Source organism: Epinephelus lanceolatus, chromosome 24 (assembly GCF_041903045.1).
Source record: "Epinephelus lanceolatus isolate andai-2023 chromosome 24, ASM4190304v1, whole genome shotgun sequence".
NCBI classification, from domain to species: Eukaryota; Metazoa; Chordata; class Actinopteri; order Perciformes; family Serranidae; genus Epinephelus; species Epinephelus lanceolatus.
This window is the reverse complement of record NC_135757.1, coordinates 5613989-5627582: the sequence shown is the minus strand read 5'-3', so window position 1 is coordinate 5627582 and position 13594 is coordinate 5613989. Positions and strand designations below refer to the sequence as shown.

The 13594-nt window shown below is 43.8% G+C and overlaps 1 protein-coding gene across 21 annotated transcripts in view; it reads left to right on the top strand.

The window, feature by feature from the left end:
* The window catches only part of LOC117249907 (inositol polyphosphate-4-phosphatase type I A-like), a 96748-nt gene that overhangs the window by 4465 nt on the left and 78689 nt on the right, over positions 1 to 13594 (top strand). For 3 of the 21 annotated variants that reach the window (XM_078165931.1, XM_078165929.1, XM_033615735.2), the window contains exon 1: positions 1728 to 1849. The exons of the other annotated variants lie outside the window; for them this stretch is intronic. The gene's annotated coding sequence lies outside the window, so the exon portion shown is untranslated. Of the gene's footprint in view, positions 1 to 1727; positions 1850 to 13594 lie in introns of those variants that run through there. 21 annotated transcript variants of the gene reach the window in all.

Here is a 13594-nt window from a genome sequence, read left to right as displayed (position 1 = left end):
AGTAGGGGTGTAACGGTACCAAAAAAAAATCATGGTTCGGTAAGTACCTCGGTACGGATGTCGCAGTTTGGTTGCTCAAATGTTTCACTAAGTTTGTGTTGTCTCGTGTTGTCTCCCTTTGCGAGGTAGACTTTCTCTTGCGCCAGCTGCGAATGTTGATACAGGTGTTGTCATACACACCACTTGTGCAATATGTGCTCCAATAGGAACAAGAAAGGCGTTTGTGTGCGTAATTGAGTAAAATAAATTAACTAAATTAATGAATTGAATCAATTTCAAAGTACCGGTATTTTCCAAATGCAGTATAGTACCGTTTGGAATACTCTAGTACTGCGGTACTATTTTAGTACTGGTATACCGTGCAACACTACTGTCGGCACAATGAATGTAAGTCCCACTGTCGGCAGCATGGAAATAAGTCAAAGTGTGGCGGAGAAGAGGGACCGGGAAAAGCGGCAGACCTCTGGGGAAGCCTGCCGTTCTCCCCGCAGCTAGGGACCGTTCGCCACAGTACCGCTGCTGGGCAGGGTGGAAATAAGTCCTGCAGAGTTTCAGAGGACCTGGAGAATGTTTTAGGATAGTAATAACATTATATAAGATAATCGTTTTGCAAAGATAATATATATAAATAATAACATTAAAGACAAAATTAAATTGCAATACTTTTTCAAAACTTGATGATTTTACCTTTCTGTACATTTTGTATACAAATTCATTAAATAATTTTGCTTGTAAATGTCTATTTGCATCATGTTTATTACGGAAAACACATTATTTGATCAATTTACATTGTGCCCCTAAAGTTCTTTGTGCGCTCCTTACTTATTCAACTTAGGAGCACATGTGCTCCTTGGGAAAAAAGTTAGCATCAAGCCCTGTACAGATAGAACAGGATGTTATTTTATTCTGTACATGTTAAGTATTGACAAAAACTTGTGCCGAGCGCCAATTACCAAACGGTTAAATACCAAAAAGCCGGCATCGCATTTCAAGTCAGATTTCTAACCTTGTTACTGATTCTCTGATTAGATAGTACCTAATTTAGGTAAATATTTTGCCAATTTGAGAGTAATTTTCTTAGGAAAAGATGCTGAAAACACTTTGGAAAGCAGATATAAACATCTGTCTTTAATCCTCGTATGTAAAGTGCAAATTTGTCTATATGGCTATAGATAGGATAGGATATTGTTTGTTGACAAAAACTTGTAATTTACATTAATATTTTGCCAGTTTTAGAGTTTTTTTCTTAGGCAAAGATGTGGAAAGTCTCCTTGTATTTACACATGTAACATTTGAGAGGTGTCGTCTGCTTTTATAAAAGGGTTTCGTACAAAAACATATCAATATTTGTCAAAGTAAGGAATATAAAAAAGTACTTGTCACCAAAACTCAATTGTTATTCAGTCCATAGTCCAAAAGCCAAATATGTTTGAGCTTGTGGTTTTTGATGTATAAAAACTGAGTAACTGCAGCAAATCCTGACACTGAAGAAGCTGGAACCTGCAAATACACTCAGCTGTCAGTTTATTAGGCACATCTTGCTCTAACTAATGCAGTTCAAATCAAAAGTCCTGTAATAAACCCTGTTTTCATGATGTTCACTTTCCGTTGCATCCCCAGTGGGAGAGACAGCGCTGTTTTTGCTGCAGACCAGGCAGAGAAAGAGTTAATTGGCTTGAATGTTTGGGAAGCAGCGAGCTGTTGGAGGGAGAGGGAGAGTGAAGGGTGAGGAGGAGAGATGGAAAGCAGGAGGAAGAGGAGAGGGCGAGGGCTGGCTGCAGTCTCTTTGCCTCGTGACGGCGTCTGCAGCGTGAGTTTGTTTACATCCATCGGCAGCAGACGTCCTCGGGTATGTGTGTGTGAATTCAGGCTGCCATCTGTTTTAAGCTAGTGTTTTGACCAGCATCACCCAGCTTTGGACTGTGATGCTGGTTTAATGTCTTGAAGATGACATCTGAGCTGTGTTTGGGCATTTGGGAGAAAATGCACAATCATGCTGTATGCTAATAGGTCATCTTCTCACCAATGGTAGAATCTCGTGCAGGGAGTGATTTTAAAACGATGCTGTGCTAGCTCAGTCAGTGCTGCTGGACAGTTTCAGTGCTCGGGAAAGGGACTTCCTGTGCCAGTGTCAGTGCAGTGCACAGGTAGATGTACTGTGCTTTTCACTTTGTGGATTAAAATGCTGTCATTTTGCAAACGGACAGCCAGGCAGGAGAGACAGAGGAGACGAGCTTGGAGAACATGAGATGAGTAGAATTAAATGTCGGTTATCGTGCAGACAGAATGTCTTAAAATGAGCAGGGATGGCAAGCTCTAGTAATGGGATTACTTCTGAGTTAGGTGACCTCCAGGAGACTGTGGCAGAAGTAGCTAGCTACCCCAACCTGATGTATCTCGATTAAACAGTATCAAAGCTTCCCAATTAATCCAGAGTTCCAACGTTAACGGAATTCCTGAAAAAGTCATAAAGTAATAAAAACTGTTTTTCTAGAAATAGTTTGGAATCAACAGAATGAATTTGTTGTTTAAAATATGTTAGTAAAAGTCACAAAACATGCCAACGTTACGTGAAATACATTGCTTTTATTAGGAAGACGTGGCCGTCATCACCACGGCCACGCCCCCCTTCGGAGGAGAGAAACATCCTGTTACATCAGGAGAGAAACAGAAAAATGCCCAAAAGTAGCAGGTTATATTCAAGGCTCTCACACTGAGATATTACTGTGCGTTCACACCAAATGCGATGGACGCGATGTCATCACCCGTAACGCGAGTATCGCGTCGCTTGTTCACAAATGTCACCTTTTTGATTATCGCTTCATCGCTTCAATCGCGATGACGCAACCCTCCTCCCTCAATTTTCTTCACCTCTAGCTATTTTCTCGTCAACCATGGCTGAGTTAACTACCGTAGCTGCTCTTTATCTGTTGTGGACATCTGATTTGGATCGGAGACCCAAACGCCGCCGTGTCTGGGTTCACAATATCCTCCAGAAACGCACACAACTGGGTGAATATCATCACCTCCTGCAAGAGCTGCGTCTGGATGGAGGTCGTTTCCAGCGGTACTTCAGGCTGACGCTGGCCCAGTTTGAGGACCTGTTGGCCCGTATCGGTGCGCCTGGATGCCAACTACAGGCGCTCCATCCCAGCTGCGGAGCGCCTGTCCATCTGTGTGGTTGGATATCAACGCTGATTGGATGTCGTGGCACAGCGTCACGCGATGTCGCTTGAAAAGTTCAAATTTTTCAACTTCAAGCGACACACGCGATGAAGCGATGGACGCGCCATCGCTCTTATCGCCTGAAACGCGTCGCCCAAAGCGCCATCGCGTGTCATCGCGTCATTTACGTTGATTTTGAATGGAAACTTGTGGCGTTCATCACGTCCATCGCGTTTGGTGTGAACGCACAGTTAGACACCTGAGGTACATGAATATTCTATACAAATGATGCTGGTGGCAGTTATGTCTGTCTTAATCTTAGCTGAGATTGAACAGCTTATTTACAGAGAACACTTGGCTCAACAATACTTGGTAATTCAGTGAAATAGGTATAGATGTCCAGATGAGCAACATCTAGACATTGATCCTCTTGGGCAGAGGAAGACTGAAGGAATATGACGACAATCCACCTTAAGTTATTGAGGTAATGCGGATTCTCAGGCTCAGGTAATATCACAAAATAATAGTTAGATGTATCCGTAAAGCAAACGTTTGTTTAAGAAGAAATAAATGTATATAAATTCATCAAAATTCAAATCCAAATGGTTTCAAGGTACACTGTGATGTTAAAGAGAAATTTTGGTTTATTTCAACCCGTCTCCTATCGTCCTAAATTTGTTTCAAGTGACTAGTGACATAAAAATAATAGTTAGCATGTTAGCCGTTAGCCTAGATACAGCCGGGGCGCATAGTAGCGTCAGACCTGTTAAAACGTAAGTGAACGGGCAACCTTCAAGTGCAAAGTTAGTCCACTAAACAAGCTTTTTTTCCACAAAGACCGCCTCATATCGTTTGGATAAATGTCAGAGAACATATAGAAAATGACATGTAAACATGTTGTCTTACCTTACCGGTGTGCTGCCATGTTTGTTTACCATCTAGCTCTGCTTTCGTTTGACATCGCCAACATGGGGGAGAAGGCGATTCTGAGCCACGTGAAAGGAAAAAACACAGACGTCTCGTTACTGCATCGCTTGCACCGAGAGTCCCAACCTTTTTGCCTCAGCCCAGACATTGAACTTACCTGAGTTTTTATTTGCATGCCATTATGGTACTTGGCTACAATCGCCTGTTAGGAATAATTAAATATGATGTGAAATATGATACACTGATATATTTACTCAGATGTTGAATATTCTCTGAAAAAAAACAACAAACAAACAAAAAAAAAAACGCAGAGAAGTCTGGAAATTAGGGTATGGAAAAGTATGGAATTTTGAAATTCCAAATGTGTAGGAACCCTGAATATAGTAATAAAACATTTGTTTAACCAAAAACAATCCTCACATTTTAATACTGTATTACTGTGATACAGTGAAACAGCATTATTTTCTGAGAGGGTTATCATACTGTGAAAATCTCATCTCTTTTTTTTTTAATCTGACAAAATGGGGCGAGGCCTTGCTTTTTGCAAAGCACCCATTTGTGCTGAAGTAGCCGTATGTGCTGGTCTACCGGCAGTGGGCATATGCAGCAAGTTAGCAGTTTTCTTTTCGAAATGTAATGTAAGAATTTATTAAACTAAGATTAACTTAAATAAAAAATGGAGTGTGTAGGTCAGCAAAGTCAGTAATGAACTCTATGGCCTCTAGGCGGGGGCGCAGCGCACCTGCGCTTCGCCAACTGGGTGTGGCCAGGCGGATTTTGCAAGTTTGACGCAGCTACTCCTCTTTCCCACCTCCATCCCTCCTACCTGCGCAAGTCGGAAAGAGGGAGGAGAGAAGGCGTGGAGTGGGTTTTACACACATCACACCAATCAAATGAGCCCCTCTCCTCGCCCTTAACGCGCCGCGCGAAGGCGTAATGAGAGTTTACTCAATTTGCCATGGCAGAAGAGAGCAGCAGCGTCAGACGGCCAAACTTCTCCCAGGAGGAAACTGATGTTTTGGTCCAGGAGGTCCAAGCTCGCAGTGTCCGAATATACAGAACAACGAGCAGACCTCCACGGGCTGATGATGCAAAGGTAGCCTGGGAGGAGGTCACCACAATTGTAAATCAATGTTGCGTTTCTCTCGTGCGTGCGCTCTCTCTTTCTCTCTCGCAGTCTCACTCTGTTTCTTTTCTTTTGACTTTTCTAAGATGACAGATGCTGAATATATACTCCCTATCTGATGCTGTGGCTGTTTGTGGTTGGCTGAGAGGGATGTGAACTCATTAGTTTGCAGCTGTGTTAATCAAATCAGGTTGGGTTTCCATTACGCGTGCCAAACGTGCCAAACAGTGCCAATCCCCTTTGATCTGACATCAGATGTGACGGGACAGTCGATATAGAGATACATTTATGTGCTGATTGCAGATAGTTGCATTGAATAGTGTTTTTGTGGCTATTTATTGCATCGTTAATGTGCCTGATATTCTGGAAACCTGCCTGTGAGGTTTTGGTGACGTGTGCGCACTGTCCGCCGGTCAGCCAAACTTCGACTTATACCGGCTGCGCTCCGCCTGCGCTGACAGTAGATGTGGTTTCAGATGGCGAGCTTTTAGCGCACCTTCAGCGAAGCCTTTTGGCACGAAACTGTCACTGCGCCAAGCTGGATCTGTCGCCACCACACCCATCTCAGCGCACCTCGGTCTGCCAAACTGAGCGTGCCTCGGGTTGCGCTGCTCGAAACTAGCTCTGCGCGGGGTTCGCCACCCTGCGCCACCTGTGCTGCGCCGGGAAACTAGAGGCCTATGTATGGATGCGTGTCAGGTGTGCTGTGGAGATGTTGAAGGTGCAAAACCAAAAAGCATCGATAAAGGGTGGATGTCACCTGTGGGAAGGGAGAGAGCAAGTGAAAACATGAGGCAGCTTGTGTAGCCAGGTGAGCTTCATCAAGGCAACGACCCTCCCATGTCAGCCAGCTGCCTGATGAGGTTGGCCAGAGCATCCTCCAAGACAGTGGGAGGGGCGTCACATGCCATGTACCCATTTTAAATAACTGTAATAAAGTCATGGAAAGGAGTCATAATATTATGGAAACATTTCAAAAGTTAAAACAACCAGAAATTCACAAATTTCTAACTTTGGTTGATGCTGGGCAGTCTTTACTCTAGGTCTGCAACTAACCATTATTTTCATTGTCGACTAATCTGTCGATTATTTCTTCGATTAGTCGACTAATCATTTTATCGAAAAATGTGTTAAAATGTTGAAAAATGTCGGTCTGTCTCTCCCAAACCCCAAAATGATGTCATCTAATGTCTTGTTTCATACTCACGCCAAAGGGTTTTAGTTCACCGTCATGGGAAAGTGTGTAAAGCTGCCAATATTTGAACGTAAGAAGCTGCAATAAGAGAATTTTGGGGCACTTTTATAGTATTTTTCTATGAGAAATGACTCAAACCGATTAGTCGACTACGAAAATAGTCACCGATTAATTGACTAATTGTTGCAGCCCTAATTTACTGTGTGATTTTCAAAGCATTGTAATCAAACCGACTTAATGATAATTCAGATTTTAAGCAGTGTGACTACCTGTTGGGAATATTTCAGCGGTATATTGTGAACTAAATGGTACTTATTGTATGAAATGGCTGCTTCATCCTTTTTTAATCGCCATAGAAATTGTTGTTTTTTTAATGATGTTTGCTGAGGTAGCTTTTTTCAGCACAGTGGTCCACCTCTGCAGAAAACCTGTTGACCTCCGACCTTTGACCTCCTCCGCTTTAGTTTGAACTGACCCACATCCTGCACAAAACGGATCCGATAAGTGTTTACAGTGTGAAATGCAAATGCAAACCGAAGACAGCCGGATTGCGAGTGGACAAAAAAGCTGTGTCACAGCAACTGGTCAGTTTGCCAAGCTACATGTGGGTGGACAGGTTGGATAACAGATATTATAAAATATATAACCCTATGATGTTTCTTTACCTAATAAATGTTTGGGAAAGAGCGGTAAGTGTGGCGAGATAATCAGATCAGAAACATCTTTTATAGCTGCATGAGCATGTGCACGTTTGTGTGACACATTTTGTTGTGTTATTTTCTGCGGCACTGTGATGTTAAACAGGCAGACAAATGTCCGTCCTGGCAGGCAGCATGGCTGTGGCACAGATGGCTGGAGACTCGATCATTAGCCTCTCATGCACACCAGAGACATGGATCCGCCCTTAAAAGCTTCATTGTTGTAAATACATTTACAGTCCAGAATGAGACGGACACTCTGATACTATAGTGTCTTTTGTGACGTGTTACAAGTAGCATTACAAACTGAGAAGTGAAATTTTGTCATTCTCTTTTTCTACAGCATTACACCGTTTGCTCTTGCGGTGAAAGCAAAACAACAGATTTCTACAGTAAAACAGTTATTTCTGAGTAATCAGAGAGAAACCTGCTTTTACTGTCTTTTCTAATGAGGCTGTGTGACTTCATCGAGGTGACTCACTGGTCAGAATCACATTTTGTTCTTCTGCTTTTTTGTCTGCTCATCCTGATGATTCATTAGCTGATGCCCACATCCTTATATCAGATGAGGTCATGCTCGCGCGGATCTGTTCGTTGGTGTTTTTGCACAAGAACAAACAAAATCTGGCGGCTCATGTAGCCATAAAATCATCTATTATGAAGTGAAAATAGCACCGCCAGAAGGGTTGATCTCTATCAACAGATGTCGACCAATCGTGGGTTAACAGCAGGTACACAGACGCGTGGAGACGAGGAACACATTGGCCGATATGCAATCGTGGAGCCCAGTGACATCATCTGACAATGAGGTAGCTTTATATTAGCTTTTTTGTTTATGCAGATATCTGTTTATAGAGGTTAGCTGATGTTAGCATTTAGCTGCCTGGCGACCTGCGACATGTACAACAAGTTTGCATGTAGTTTGCATTTTCCTACAGCCGCTACAGAAGTGAATAAAAAATCCAGGCTCTCAGGAAGTGACGAGGTAAATTACAGCTCAGTGTGTTCGTAAAGATGCAGTGAATTGAGGGTGATTGGGATGGTTTTCGAATTTCCTCCTTCTGTAAACTTTCTTGCCATGAATTTTAAAAAAAGAAAATAGCCAACAAATGATACATTTCTGTAATACTGAAGATGTTACCTATCCATTTGAGGAGGAAAGACAGTTATATCGTATTCCAAGGAGGCGTGACGGACCCTTTTATGTAAACTTACCCATTTGGGTGGTTGGGACAACACATCTTATCATTTAGGCTAACGTAAGCATATTTAATGCACAATTTTTTTCATACTCTGATATAATTTAAAGCTGCAGTAGGCAGAAAGCCTGAAAACGGTTGATTTTTGAGTCTTATCTGAGTTAGGTTTCGTTCGTCTCCGCCCTGAGCCCCTCCTACCAGATGAGCATGCGAGTATTTTATCCTACTTGGTTCTATTTCTCCCTCTCTGGGAGCCTCGGCTCTCCCTCACCGCGCAGCAGCCCTCCCCATCCCTGCCAGATTTTCTGCGAATATTGGGCCGTTTTGCCGGCAAGCTGCGAGCGTTTAGACACAGAGCCGGATTGGCGAGTTGATCCGAAGTGCCCAATTTTCCGCCTCGTAGGGTAGACATATTGGCGGAACCCTTTTAGTTTAAACAGACCAAGGCGGCCTTCTGCAACGGGAGGGGCTGTTGAAGACTTGTGGGAGGAGCTGTTGATGACTTGTGGGAGGAGCTGTTGATGACGCTGCACGTGCGAGCCACTGGCGGTGGATTAACAGGAAACAGCTGATAGCAGGAATTAGCGAGCAGCTAGTAGCAAGAGGGAAACACAAACCTGACAGACACTGTAAAGATGAGCAACTGGGGAGACAAGGAATTGCGCGCCCTCCTTGCCCTCGCAAACGAAGAGGCCATTAACCGTCAGATGACGGGGACGGTGAAGAACGGGCCGACTAACGAGAGAATCGCAGAAGGACTGACCAGCTGCAGCTTCCCTCCCACATCACTGTTTACGTCACATGCTGAGCTACATGTTTTGTTACTTGCTCACGCCCCCCATTGCCCCGAAAAAGGCGCATTCTGTATAAACAAAAGTAGGCAGGCGGCATTTTGCTGCACTCCCCGATTTTGTTTTTATACTGCCAATGCTGAAAAAAGACTGATTGGACTTTCCTGCACATTTGCACAACTCCTGTTTTAAAAAGGGCTAAAAATGCCCTGCAAAAAGCACCTAGCAAAATCCAGCAAGTCCATGAATATTTTCGTGGTTAATTAGGGTTCTGCACACATGAAGAGGTTGGGAAGTCTCATGCATTGCAGGTTTAACTTCCTGTTTGAATCTTGCCCCACCCGCCTACGTGATGCCACAACTATGAAGGCATGCAATTTCGATAATGTGGTTTCACAGCTATGGCTCAATAAAAAAAGTTTCTTTCCTCTCATCAGGTGAGAAAAGAAACTTATCCCAATTGACCATATGTCTCAATCACTCTTAAATCACCCTACAAAGATCAATGTTCAATGATAGAACACGTATCGGGTATGTAGTGCATAGTACGCGATTTGGGATGCAGCGATGGTCTAAATGGCTGAATGTTGAAATTATATATTCACTGAGACACTGAGCCTTATTTGTATGGAAGGACATATATTAATGAATCACTGCAGACCTAATCTGAGAGCAGAATAAAACTAGATAATGAGTTATGTGTCAGGGATCATCTATAATCCAAAGAATTAACTGTTTGTCAGATTGATTTACAAGTTTCTACTCATTGCATCAGTAGAGGAAATAGTAAAGACCTTTGCGATTAAGCAGCCCCCTACCTATCTCCATAGTATGAAAACACAGGACGAGCGCTTCCAGAAATCTACAAAACCCCTCTGTTTAATGTCAGCAAGTCCTCATTGATTACTTCCCTCATATTGTGGGAACTGGCGCTTGCAGTTTTTCCTTGGAGCTCGTCAAAGAGAGACTCGTAGCTTGACCCTGCCAGCTCACTTCTGCTTTCATCCCGTCTCTTTGACAGCTTCAGACTGTTGTTATTTTTTTATACTCCTGCGTCATGTTTGATTCAACATTCAGTTTTGTTTCCAGGTACGGTCAGTGGTAGGAAATCCCCCCCTACTGCGTGCTAAACAGCAGTGAGTAAGAGTTCTGTGTCAAATTGTGTTAAGTTGCCTTTCACTGGCATTTAAAGGTGCAGTGTTGCAAAACCACTAGTTGGTTGAAATCATTTGACTTTTTTTCTTGGCAGTTTGACCTTTTTCCCAACATTATCTGTACGTAAGATGGATAATTACATGTGTTGTTACTTAGCATTGAATGAAAGTAATTTTGGTCCTTCATAAGGTGGCTGCTTGTGCATCTGTCTTTGTGAGGACTAGTGTTTTAGACTTTGAGATTGAGGACGCTTTGCATTTGACATCGAAGAACTAGTGGAGACATGAGCTGACCATTGTGTTGCCCTAACGTCGCCTGTTTCTCAGCCAAAATGTTGAACTTGAATACACTGCGAAGACGTAGGCCAGGGATCAGCGACCTTTACTACCAGACAAGCCATTTTTGGTCCAAAAAAATTAATTTAATCTGTCTGGAGCCGCAAAATATATTAGAGCCTCATTTTTTGGTCAGAGCCACAGGGAGCCATTGGAGAGGGGCTAAAGAGATGCCTGCAGCTCTGAAGCCACAGGTTGCCAACCTCTGACCCTCGCCCCAAGGGCTCTTGAACCCCAAGGGCCAGTCCCAGTACCCCCCCTTAGCCCTACCCCTTAGCCCTACCCCTTAGCCCTACCCCTACATTTGCAGTTCCCGTAAGGGGTAGGGGTGTCCCAATTCCTTTTTAGGAAGGGGCATAACGAGGGGTAGTGGGTATGAAACTAGCCCTTCAGAGCGAGGGATTTCAGATGCTGACTTGCCAGCGAGGGGTTAGTCTCGCTCACCAGACCTTTCTCAAGAAAAGAAAGGTCTGGCTGTGCCGACTCTCACTTTAAGATTGGAGAAAAAAACGCCCCAGCTTTTTTTATTTCTTTCAACCAATCACAATCGTTCTGGGCGGTGCCACAGCAACGGTGCGCTTGCAAAAATATTGCCGGGGGGAAACAGGTTTTGGTGTAACGCCCACAAAAATATCGCCTACAGGACGCGAACCATGGCAGAAAAATGGCTACATCCCTGCAAGATCAAACACCGCAAAAGTTAGTAAAGGACGTGTTGAAAACTGCAACCGGAGGTGGTAGGGTGGGACTTCAGCGGGTGGCTCCTTCCGCCCAATGAGAGACTGATCTATGCAGCGAACTTCCACCCACTCAGACTAGAGAGGGGTAGTTGTCGCCATGGCTACCACCGAGCAAGAGACGGGGAAAAAAGTTCATACGTAGCTAACGTTACTGTCGTCAGGTTGCTCGATAGCTAGCTCGCTATCTGGCGTCTGTCATCTGTCCTGTTCTGCAAAATTGTTGGATTTTTCACATTATGATAACACACCAGCTAGTATAACTATGCTGCATCGCAATGTTAGCTGGTTAGCTAGCTAGCAGATGTCGTCTGTCGTTCATCAAACGAAGCATGATGAATACAGCAAACGCAATCGGTAGGATGAACTCAACTGGAGACTCCAGTGTAGATGCCAGTTGGAAATGTAGATGGCTCACAGCTTCCTGTTTAAAATAGTTATGTATGCGTGAACGTAACCGATGCAGTGACGTAGTGAGTGGTGTGACAATTCCTAGGGAAAGATTTCAACCCCTACCCGTCGTTGCTTCATTTCGATGGCTAAGGGGTAGGGGGCAAGGGGGGGTATTGGGATTGGGCCCAAGTCAACGTTTGGGTTGTGCGAACTGATAAATCCATCATGAAGGTCTTCTGTTCTCCCTTTTTGAATGACGCTGGTGTGGAGAGTTATTTCCTCTTGCACAGGTGTGGAATATACGTGCTAGGCGACGTGAGACTAGCAATAATCATCCTTCTTCATCACTGGTAAATCCTTGATGTCAGATTGGTGTGTTTGGGCCTCGAGACTTGGTTTTAGCGTGGGTGGATTGTGAGACAATGAGTGCAGAAGGGCCCACCACCTCTCCTAAATTCCTACTGTACGTAGGAGAAAGACACAGACTTTTGTTGTTTTGCATCTGTCTTTGTCTTTGTGGTTATTTTGCCCCTTTTTGTAGTCGTTGCGAGTCTCTCTGTGTCTCTTTGCAGCTGTTTTGCATCCTTTTGTGGTCAGTTTGAGTCCCTCAAATTTTTTGCAGAGCGGCCCCTAACACTTTGGTCCCTTTGGCCTGTGCCTGGTAGGCCTGTTCAGTAATACATCAATGGATTTGGTTTCACTAATGTTTGGGTTGAAGCCAAGGTAAGGGTTGGAGTTAGTATAGCTGTGTGTTTCTGACTCATACCAGATCTTAATCTTGATCTTCCTTCCTTCTTTGTTTATGCTAATGTCTGTACTGATTGTGCAGAGACATACATATAATCTATGTAGCTCTAAGTAAACAGTACTTAAAGATATTCAAAGGTGATCTTTGCCATGACTGTGTCAGTGAAGCAGCCATTTATAAAGTGCAGCCAGGTGTTTGTTCAGCAGACTGAAAGTGGGCTGAAGGTTACTGTTGTCAGCCAGACCGGCTCATGTAAGACACTTACTGAAACAGCAGAAGGAAGTGATGCTAACTTGAGCAAGATGCAGTTTCACACACACACACACGCACACACACAGAGTGAGGTTTGTCCTCTCCTTCTGCACTTGAGACCTGATAAAGATAATTAATTTATACAGTGGTATTACAATAACTGATTTGATATAATATTGATATCATTGATTTCTTGCCCAGCTCTGCAGTGTATTCAGAGTCCAGGAAGTAGATAGTTTGTGACACGGCTGCAACAGTGAGGGGGGTGAAACTCTGTTTAGCTCTGTGTGTGTGTGTGTGTGTGTGTGTGTGTGTGTGTGTGTGTGTTTGAGGGTGTGGGCGATGCTCATTTTCATGTGAAAGGGCTACAGCTGCTCCGTCCCTCTAAAGAAATTATTCATGCTTTATTCTAATGCCGAGCCCACAGGGTCCACACACACACACACACACACACACAGACACACACACACACACACACACACACACACACACACACACACACACACAGCGACAGGGAACACCTCTGTTATTGGCTCAATCGAGCGACATGGGGGCAAATGTGTTTCTGACAGAACTCTCGGTTTTATTTTTAGTTTTTGTTACTGTGGGTAGAAAATGAGCAATAACAGCCGAATTATAACAAATGGTGAGTCCCTCGTGTCCCATTTTAGCCACACGCAGATAAATTAGCGTGGACAAACGCACAAAAACAAGCCTGCCATGATCTGAAGACAGTGTTAACTTCTTTTGGTCTACAAAATGTCAGCAGTGTTTCCCAAAGCCCAAGATGTCGCTTCAAATGTCTTGTTTTGCACTCATCCCAAAGACATTCAGTGTACTGTCACAGAGGAGAGGAGGCACTTGAATTAAAGA